Source organism: Trichosurus vulpecula, chromosome 2, assembly GCF_011100635.1.
Source record: "Trichosurus vulpecula isolate mTriVul1 chromosome 2, mTriVul1.pri, whole genome shotgun sequence".
NCBI classification, from domain to species: Eukaryota; Metazoa; Chordata; class Mammalia; order Diprotodontia; family Phalangeridae; genus Trichosurus; species Trichosurus vulpecula.
Window position 1 is genome coordinate 98,831,387 of NC_050574.1, and position 9,349 is coordinate 98,840,735.

The window sequence follows — 9,349 nt, forward strand, 5'->3', positions numbered from 1 at the left end:
GATTTGCCTTAGCTATATATAGCTTGACTTTGGCCTCATTTCCACTGCAACTTCTAAGGTGTTTTGACTGAGATTAAGAGGATTTTTATTTATTTTACAAAAGCTTCCTCTTTTGTGTCTCAGAGGAGACTGTAGGATTGATATACTGCAAGGATACAAGCAAGCCCTTTCCATCTCTTCCTTCTGCTCATTTTACAGGATAGAAAACATCCTACTAATATTTTGGTCAGGAAGTAAATGACCAGGAGTATCTGCCTGTTATTAGATTACCTTTTGAACAAATTGCTCAATGTTAACAAATTATATAGTTGTTTTTCATGGAAACATTTTGATGACAGGTGGCAAGTCATGATTGTGTTAGCAAGGACTTTTCTAAAGACCTTTGAAAAATCAGGAGGCAACTAGGGAGCTAAGAAGGCTAAGGAGGAAGCAGAAAGGATGGTAGCCTTAATTTCCCTACTCTGCCCTGAAGGACCTGTTATTTCTTGCACTATAGTCTTAGAGAGTTGCACAAGACTCCAAGGGTTTAAATGACTTACCCATCTCTTCCTGATTCCAAGTGAAGTAGTCACACCGCCTATAGAATTCATGTCCCGTAACTGAAATTACACTTTGCAGTATAATGGAGATCAACCAATTAATCAATCTAGCAAATAAATACAGAAAATTTGTCAGCCTGATTTTTTAAAAATCAAATCATCCTCCTCTTCTTGGGTAGCAAGACAGTGATATAAGCCATTAGTTTTCCATGCTACTTGCCTACATAACCTATTATTTGTCTTAAAAGAGCATAGAAGTTGTTATTTATGAGAAAACTTAGAATACCTAAAATCTTACAATTCATAGGATGGTTGTTGTTGTTTGTCCTTTGTTTTCAAAGAGGACAAATGACATCATGGGATGATGCCTTGACTCATGCATGAACTAGATTTAAGTGAGGCAGAGTTGTACAAAGTTGTTAGCCTCAATCTCTCTTCCCAAGTCATTGAAGTCCAGTGGCAAGACAAAAGTCAAGATGATTGGCAATGGCCCATGATGCAATAGATGACCTTGGCATCTGCAATGCCTGACCCAGCTCTAGGCGCTCCCAGCACCTGCTTCAGTAATGGCCATTGGAACAAATTGTTCTTATCCACCCATTCTGCTGGCAGAAGTCTTTGCATGCTTAAGGTAGACACTCCACTAACTCACTGACGGATTTGAGGCCCATTGGCGTATTGGCGATCAAGATGGGCTCTTAGCACTTATTCAACCAAGTGCCCTTGAAGAATTTTGGCCTTTATCTCCTTGATTAAATTAGGTAGCTATGGTGGGGCTCCAGGTGGGGCCCATGAAGGGAGGTCTGATTATATCTTCCCTCCCGAGTAGGCCCAAAACCCCTAGCTATTAGGTGCTAAGTTGATGTGGGTGTGAAGCCCTCAAGGTCCTAGGGGGAGGTGCTAACTCCAAAGCCAATAGTAAGAGCTTAAGTTCTGGTCATTCAGATGATGTTTGATGATGGCTAAAGAGTGCATAAAAAGAGAAGACAGAGCCATTGGCTTAGGGCTCTCACTCTTGGCGGTGTGCTGATGTGGAGACTCTGGGCAGCTGTAGTTAAGAGCTTTCCAGCTTGTAAACTCGGATGTTCGGACTTTGTTAAACTCTGGTAACTATGCATTGAGATTTGAATCAGACAAGGAGTATCTGCTCTGAAGTTCAGGGTGCTGGCTTTTTCCCCTGAACTAAGTGAATGATATTTGTGTGTTGGATTAAAGTAAGATTGTTAACCCCTTAACGTTGCTTTCCTTATTAAATTAGATCAAAAGAATCTGGGCTTGCAGTGTTCTATGTGCTGGTTGTTGTTGGTTTTACACCCCCACGGCAGCGGCTAGCCGGATTGTTGCAACAGTTGGTTACCCTCAACCTGGTTTAGCCTGTCTGCCAAGACAGTTTACCAAACTGTGGCCACTACATATGCATGCTACAGCTTCTGGGACCCACAGGTGACAGTCAAGTGCCAGGTAGACACCAAAGGTGGATGAACAGTCCTGAAAAGGGCTCGGCAAGACCTCACCAGAGGTACTAGTCCTCTTAAGGACTGGAAAAGGCATTAGTGGCTATCTAGTCCATGTATAGTATAGTGGAAAGAATCCTAGAGTGGGAGTTGAGGACCTGAGATTGAATCCTGGTTCTCCTGTTATCTGTATGAACCTGGACAACTTGTTTTATATCTCTTAACAGATTTCTGCATTTATAAAACAAGGAGATGTCTGAAATCCCTCCTGGCTTTAAAATCTTATCCCCTGACAGGTAATTATCTAATGTCTGTTTTAAATTGTCTTTTAAAATGTTGAAAACATTTCTTTCAAAAGCCACTGGTTTATTTATTACATATTATACCTACACTTAGAACAATAGTCTACATTCTTTTTAACAATAGTTGGATAGATCAGCTCAAAGCCTGGGATGTGCTGACATCCACATACGCATAATTGAACAAAAGATTTAGCTTTTTTTTGTTCTTGTTGTAGAATATTCTTTCATTCGCATAGTAGACACCAAGCATCTTGGGAGAAAGAAAGAAAGAAGGGGGGGAGCACACTTATTAAGCACCTACTATGTGCCAGTCGCTGTGCCAAGCAATTACAAATATTATCTCATTTTATCCTCACAATAAACCTGGGAGATAGGTCCTAATATCATCACCATTGTAAGTTGAAGAAATTAAGGCAAATAAAGGTTAAGTGACTTCCCCAGGATCCCACAGCTAGTAAGTGTCTAAGGCCACATTTGAACTCAGGTCTTCCTGATTTTAAGCCCTTTATTACTGAGCCATCTACCTGCCATCTTGGGGGCTGAGGAAAATCCAGGAGGCCACAGACATACACAGCTCTTGTGTAGTTTCTTTGGCAGAACACCAGCCCCCCATAGGTTTTGAGGACATATGATCCTTAGAAGGGAGAAATTAAGAACGAGGAATTTCTAACCCTAAGTCAGATAGTTATCTGGAATGATGATCTGAGGGAATTCAGAAATTTAAATATCCAGTGCCTATAATGGGCTTTCATTCCAGAACTTTGCCCCTGAAGCCCAAGCCTCTGGGTACTAGCAGATTTTCTTCCTTGGAGAGAAAAACCATTTTTCTCTAGTTAGATACCTGGCCACATAAAGGATCTTCCTTTCTTTCTAAAAGAAGTGAAGAGAGATGGCTGAACCCACACCTGCTTCCATGATATAGGGCAGGGCTTCTTAAACTTTTTTCCACTCAAAACCCCTTTTCACATTTTGGCAACATTTGTTGGCGTTACATGGCATGCAAAGTGCGTGTGCTTTATGTTCAGAACCAAGGCTGCAGTGAAGTCATGCGATGCAACAATGGGCAAGTGCTTCCAGAAACACCTCGGATTCACTATGTGTTTGATTTTAAATTAATTTTTGATTGTTGCATGTTCAGAAACCTTTTACCATTGCCAAATTTTTGCCACCCCATATGGGATTGTGACCCACAGTTTAAGGAGCAACAGACTATAGAGGAAGCATCACATCTGAGGACTCCAGATTAAGCCCAGGAAAAGTGAGGACAGTCTAGAGGAGAGAGAGCAACAAAGATGTGATATGGCGTAGTAGGCAGATGCAGAGATGCCTGGGAACTGGTCCAGAAGACATCAGTAGCCCTGCTGGAGATCTATTACCCCTCCATGCTTGTGTCCTAGTCACATTCCACATATGTTCCCTTTTCATATCTGTTCTTCCTACTAATGGTGTGTGTATGGTATATTTACTATGCATTTTCCACGTTGGTTTCCTGGGTGATTATAAACTGTTTTTCCAAGTAACACATCTATTCCTAGGTACTAGAACATGAATGACAAATGTATCGTAAATATAATGATAATCTGGACCTGCTCTTCCAGAGCAAGGCCAGCTACATCTATCTTCATAGTTTTAGGGTACCCCTGAGAGGTTGGAGGTATCTTTCTCTAAGGCCATTGGCTTAAGTCCCCATTCTGTGTGTTTCCTCCAGCGTCTTCTGCCACCAGTAACAAGCTCTCCAGTTCCATTTAACCAATTATAGTAGCAATTTAGATTTGAAGTATCTTTCCCACCCATTAATAGGCCATGTGACCTGCTTATGTCACAGGAAGCCTAAGTCACATGTGGTGGGAGGAGCTTCATGACAGGAAAAGGAAGTGATGTCACAGGAAATGCAGAGAGAGCTAGCAAGCAGTTATGGCTGCTCATAGCTGCCAATGGCCGCCCTTGTGATAGAGCTGAACAGATTTACTTAACTGTACTGTGAGATTGTTTTGGGGAAGACCCCAGAGGTTTTGGGATGGCGAGGCTCCATGTTGTGATATTATGTATGGAATATTTTACTGCTCTGATAGATTGGATAAATGGCTTGTGGGATCTGGTTCTCCGGTGTCTGAATAAATGGTTTACTTCTTCTACCTTCTCTGTGGAGAGTCTTGTATACCTTGCGGTGCAGAACCACACAGGCGTTTTGACAGCTATCATCTGCCTTACTGGTACACCAATTAATATTGATTGGTTTTTACAAAGAGATGTTGACTGTCACAGATACATGGAGAATGCACCTCTAACTAGAAAAGAAGGTGAACCCAGTCTGGTAACAAGAATGAAAGACAATCCAAAAAGTTACCACACTCCACCTATCCTGTGTGACAGTGACAGCACTACTGGGCCTATGCTCCAAAGAGAACAAAGAAAGAAAGGAAAGACCTGTATGTCCAAACATATTTATAACAGCAGTTTTTGTTGTAGCAATGAACTGGAAACAAAATGGATATCCATCCTTCATAGGGGGACGTGGTCCACCAAATCTTCTCGTTCATAATCCCGGTGTCTGCTTCGGCTCCTTTGTGATTTCAGAGCCCAGCCAGCCACACTCACCTGACAAGTTAGCTAGAGCAACCTATAAAAATTCCTTTCTACTCTTGTGATAGTCCTGGTCACTAACCTGAATCCCTGAAGATCATTCCAGGAGCAGTAATGAAAAGGGTTAGCTAGGGATGTGGTGAGAAGATTCCTCTCAATGCCCATCATGATTGTGACCTGAGCCCCTAGAGATGACTTTGGGAACAAGACTGAATTGGGCTAAGTGGAGCAAGTGAAACCGGTAACTTTTGTCCTTCTTCCCCAAGCATCGAAATTGCTATTTCACTTAGAAATAATAATAATGTTGATAAAAATAATAACATGTATGTAGCACCTACTATGTGACAGGCACTGTGCTAAGTACTTTTCAATCATTATCTCATTTGATCGTCACAGTAACCCTGGGAGTCAGGTTCTATTATTATCCCCATTTTACAGATGAGATAACTGAGGCAAACAGCAGTTGAGTGACTTGTCCAGACATAGCTAGTAAGTATCTCGGGCCAGATTTGAATTCGGGTCTTCCTGACTCCAGATGCCTACAGAAGTAATCTTCCTATTTGCCAAAGCTAAATGCTATGCTTGTTCCTTCAATCCCAAATCTTTCCCACCTCCTCTGGGACAGTCATTTCTTTTCTCTTCACCTTCAACTTTTTCCTCTCTGAAGACTCCTTTCTACTCTGCCTACAAATATGCTCATATCTTCTTTATTATTCTGGGAAAAAAAAACTCCCTGTGTCCCTACTAAATTCTTGAGCTATCGTCCCCATCTGACAGGCATAAACTATCTGATACATGCTAAGAGCATCTTTGTGGCTTGGGGGAACAGGCTATGTTCTACTTAAGCATCACACCCAACTAGAAAGACTTTTTTTCAGACTTATCTTTGACAGGTTTGGAGATCAAAACCATACTTGACTTGTAGAAAGAATTGGGTAGCACGCCATCCTTCTTTTGGGTAAGACATAGTTCATATAATATAGGAATAACTTGTTCTTTAAACTTTTCCAGGGATTTGCTTGTTACTCCATGTGGTCTCAATGCCCTTTATTAAATGCTTGTCTGATTTCTTCTTCTGAGGTCTATCTAGTTCCTGTTTAACTTAGTTTGGGTAGTTTGCATTTTGTAGGTAGTCATTCTTGAATTTGAAAGTGTTTGAATATATTACAGTAAAACAGTATCCTTAGTGATTTTCTTAATTGCTTCTAAAGTTGTTGTTCTCTCCCTCTTTTGAGTTTTAATTTTTGGTAATTTTGAGTTTTTTCTTTCCTTCGCCTGATTTGCAATTTTATGGTTATTTTTTAAAGTCTTTTTATTGCATAACTTCAATTTTTCTTCATTTCCCATTGAATTAATTTTTATCTTGATTTTGATCATCATCCCCTTTTTGGTTTCTCTAGTATATCCTTTTTCCATTAAAAATGCAAATGAAGGCAGCTAGGTGGCATAGTGAATAGAGCACTGGCCCTGGAGTCAGGAGGACCTGAGTTCAATCTGGCCTCAGACACTTGACATACTTACTAACTGTGTGACCTTGGGTAAGTCACATAACCCCAATTGCCCTGCCCTTCCCCCTCTAAAAAAAAACCCCAAAACCAAAAAAATGCAAATGAAATGCCTTTAATAGTACCAGTAGTATCTCATTAGTATGAGTATGCAGTGTTATAAATTTGCCTCTGAACACTCATAAATTGTTATGTAATATGCATTATTTTTCAGGTAAACTGTGACTGTTTTTACTATTTCTAACCTAGGCATTATTTAATCATGTAATTATTTTTTAATCTCCAGGAATATTTGGATATTTAAAGATTCTAAACAATAATTTTCAACAACAAAATCAAATAAACAAAAGTTTTTAAATTATCATTTACAAATCCACAGGCTAATGTGCAAAGAATCCTTTATTTATTTTCATTATAGAAACTTCTCACTGTAGGAACTTCCTCCGTCCATAAATGACTTAGTAGATAAGTCCTAGGCAGTTGTCCAAGAACGACAGAAGTTAAATGACTCACCCAAGATCACTAAGCTAGTAAATTTGAAAGGTTTCCTTTACTTCTGATCTAATATACTATACATTATACATAATACACATATGTATGTATATATGTGTGTATACATATATATGTATATATGTTGTCTAGAAGAAACATTTCTAGTGAAAAAAAATTTTAAATGAAAAATGGAGTAAAATTTATTGTGATCGGGGCAGCTAGGTGGCACAGTGAGTAGGGAACCAGCCCTGCAGTCAAGAGGACCTGAGTTCAAATCCAGCCTCAGACACTTGATACACTTACTTAGCTGTGTGACCCTGGGCAAGTCACTTAACCCCAATTGCCCTGCCTTCCCCCCTCCAAAAATAATAATAATAATAAAAAGAACTTTAAAAAAAATTATTGTGATATAGTTAGTTCAGGAAAATCTGGACATGTTTGTGTTTTGTTGTTATAACTAAGAAAGTAAGATCCCATTCAGAAAGCATAGAGCACGTAATTTTGCTTCTATTTATTTTTTGACTATATATTAACTTTAACAAAACAGCAACAGAAGCATCCTGTTTGCTTCGGTGTCTCCTTTGGTACTTTTTTTCCTGTGAATTTTTTTTCTTCATATTTTGTTTCTGTTGTTATTGTCAGGGGGACAGGGACCTTTGTCACAGCTTCAGGAATTCTGGAAAAAACGTTACCTACCACTCTGCCCCTCCTCTTCCAGGGTTACTAAGTGTCTGCTTAAGGCTTTTGGATATTTCGAAGTCATTTGCATAGCTCTGGTGCTAGGTATTGGGGAGGAAGGGGAGATAGGAGGCAGCCTAACAGGATTTAAAATGAATTCACTTGCCCCAACCTACCTAGCAGGGAGAGCTAGAGAATTGCTCATTGAGTTCCTGTTAGGCAAGTCAAGTTGAGAAAGGTTTTGAAAGCTTCCCAAAGAGACCTGTTCTGTGCCAGTTTAAAAATGTGTTGACTAGACTCAGGCATGCTGGGCTGGGACAGTCCCACAAAAAAAAGCAGTAGTATTTTCTTCAAGGAGGAAGAAACTCCAGGGACAGATGACAGCTCCAACAGATGGCAACAGCTACTCAACAGAAAAACAGCAAAGTTCTGCGCTGTGAGGTACTGGAAAGCATATTCCAATTACTGGAAAGCATAGCCATGAAAGGTAGCCCAGTCATAATATATCCCTGGTAGTATGGATTATAGCTATTAAATATATTGTATATGATAGGTCAGTCAATCTGCAATTTCTTATTTGACTTTATTGTATTTTATAGTAAAATGTTAAAATCTTCCATTAGTGATTTGCTGTATTTTTTGATGCAAGGATATGAGTTTTTACTTCATAAATTTAAATATTATATTTATATGCACATATTCAAAATTACATGCTCTATGCTTTCTGTGTGGGATCTTATTTTCTCAATTGTAACAACATAACAAAAGCTTGTCCAGACTTTCCTGAGCTAATTATATCACAATAAAATTTACTCCATCTCTCATTTTAAATCTATTTTTTTTGGTAGGGGTATTTCTTCTAGATAACATATCTCTGGATTTTATTTTTTTTAATCCATTCTATAGCCCTTTATTGATGGGACAATTCAATCTATGTCAATATAATTAAATTTTACTTATCTTCTACTGTTCTTTGTTAAATTGCTATTTGTTTTGTCATAAGGAAATACAAATTTTCTTATTTTCTTTTTCCTATCATAAAATGAAATAATAAAAAATACTTAATAGAATTCCAATACTTTACGCTACTCACTCTAAGTTTCTGTAAGTCAATATGCCTTGCCGCTTTGTCAAAGATTAGAGTTTTGCCTTGGAATTATCCCATGATCCTCCCTTATCTTATTCACTTGACTTTTAATTTTTCTTTATTTATATACATCTCAGTTATATGTTTTTACTTATATTTATTCTTTTCACTTTTCAGTATTGTTTCATTTTTCAAACCCAGTTGTATCATTGACTAATTTAACAAGTACTTTATAATAGTTGATTTTATCATCACATTGAAACTCAAACATTAAGATAACAACTACCTAATAATAACAGAAAAATATCTATTGTTGTAAATACTTAGATCTGTAGGTTTTTCTCCAACTCAGTTCCAAAGGTTCTTTTGAAGGAGGATTTTTTTTGTCTATGAAGTTGTTGAGGTTTTTTGTTATTGGTCTATGATTTTCAAATAAAATGCTTAGATTTTCTGGGGAAATGATTTTGGGTATCCAGATATACACCTACGCGCACACACACACACACACACACACACACACACACGTATACATACACACACTATTGGAGTAGACGGAGTTTCCTTACCTAAGAATTTCCTATAGCAGTGAAATCTTAGATCCAGTCCTTATGCCCATTAAATTTTATAGATTTAAAGCTGGAAGGGACCTTAGGGCTCATTAAATCCAATCCTTCCATATTTATCGATAAATAAACTGAGGCCCAAAGAA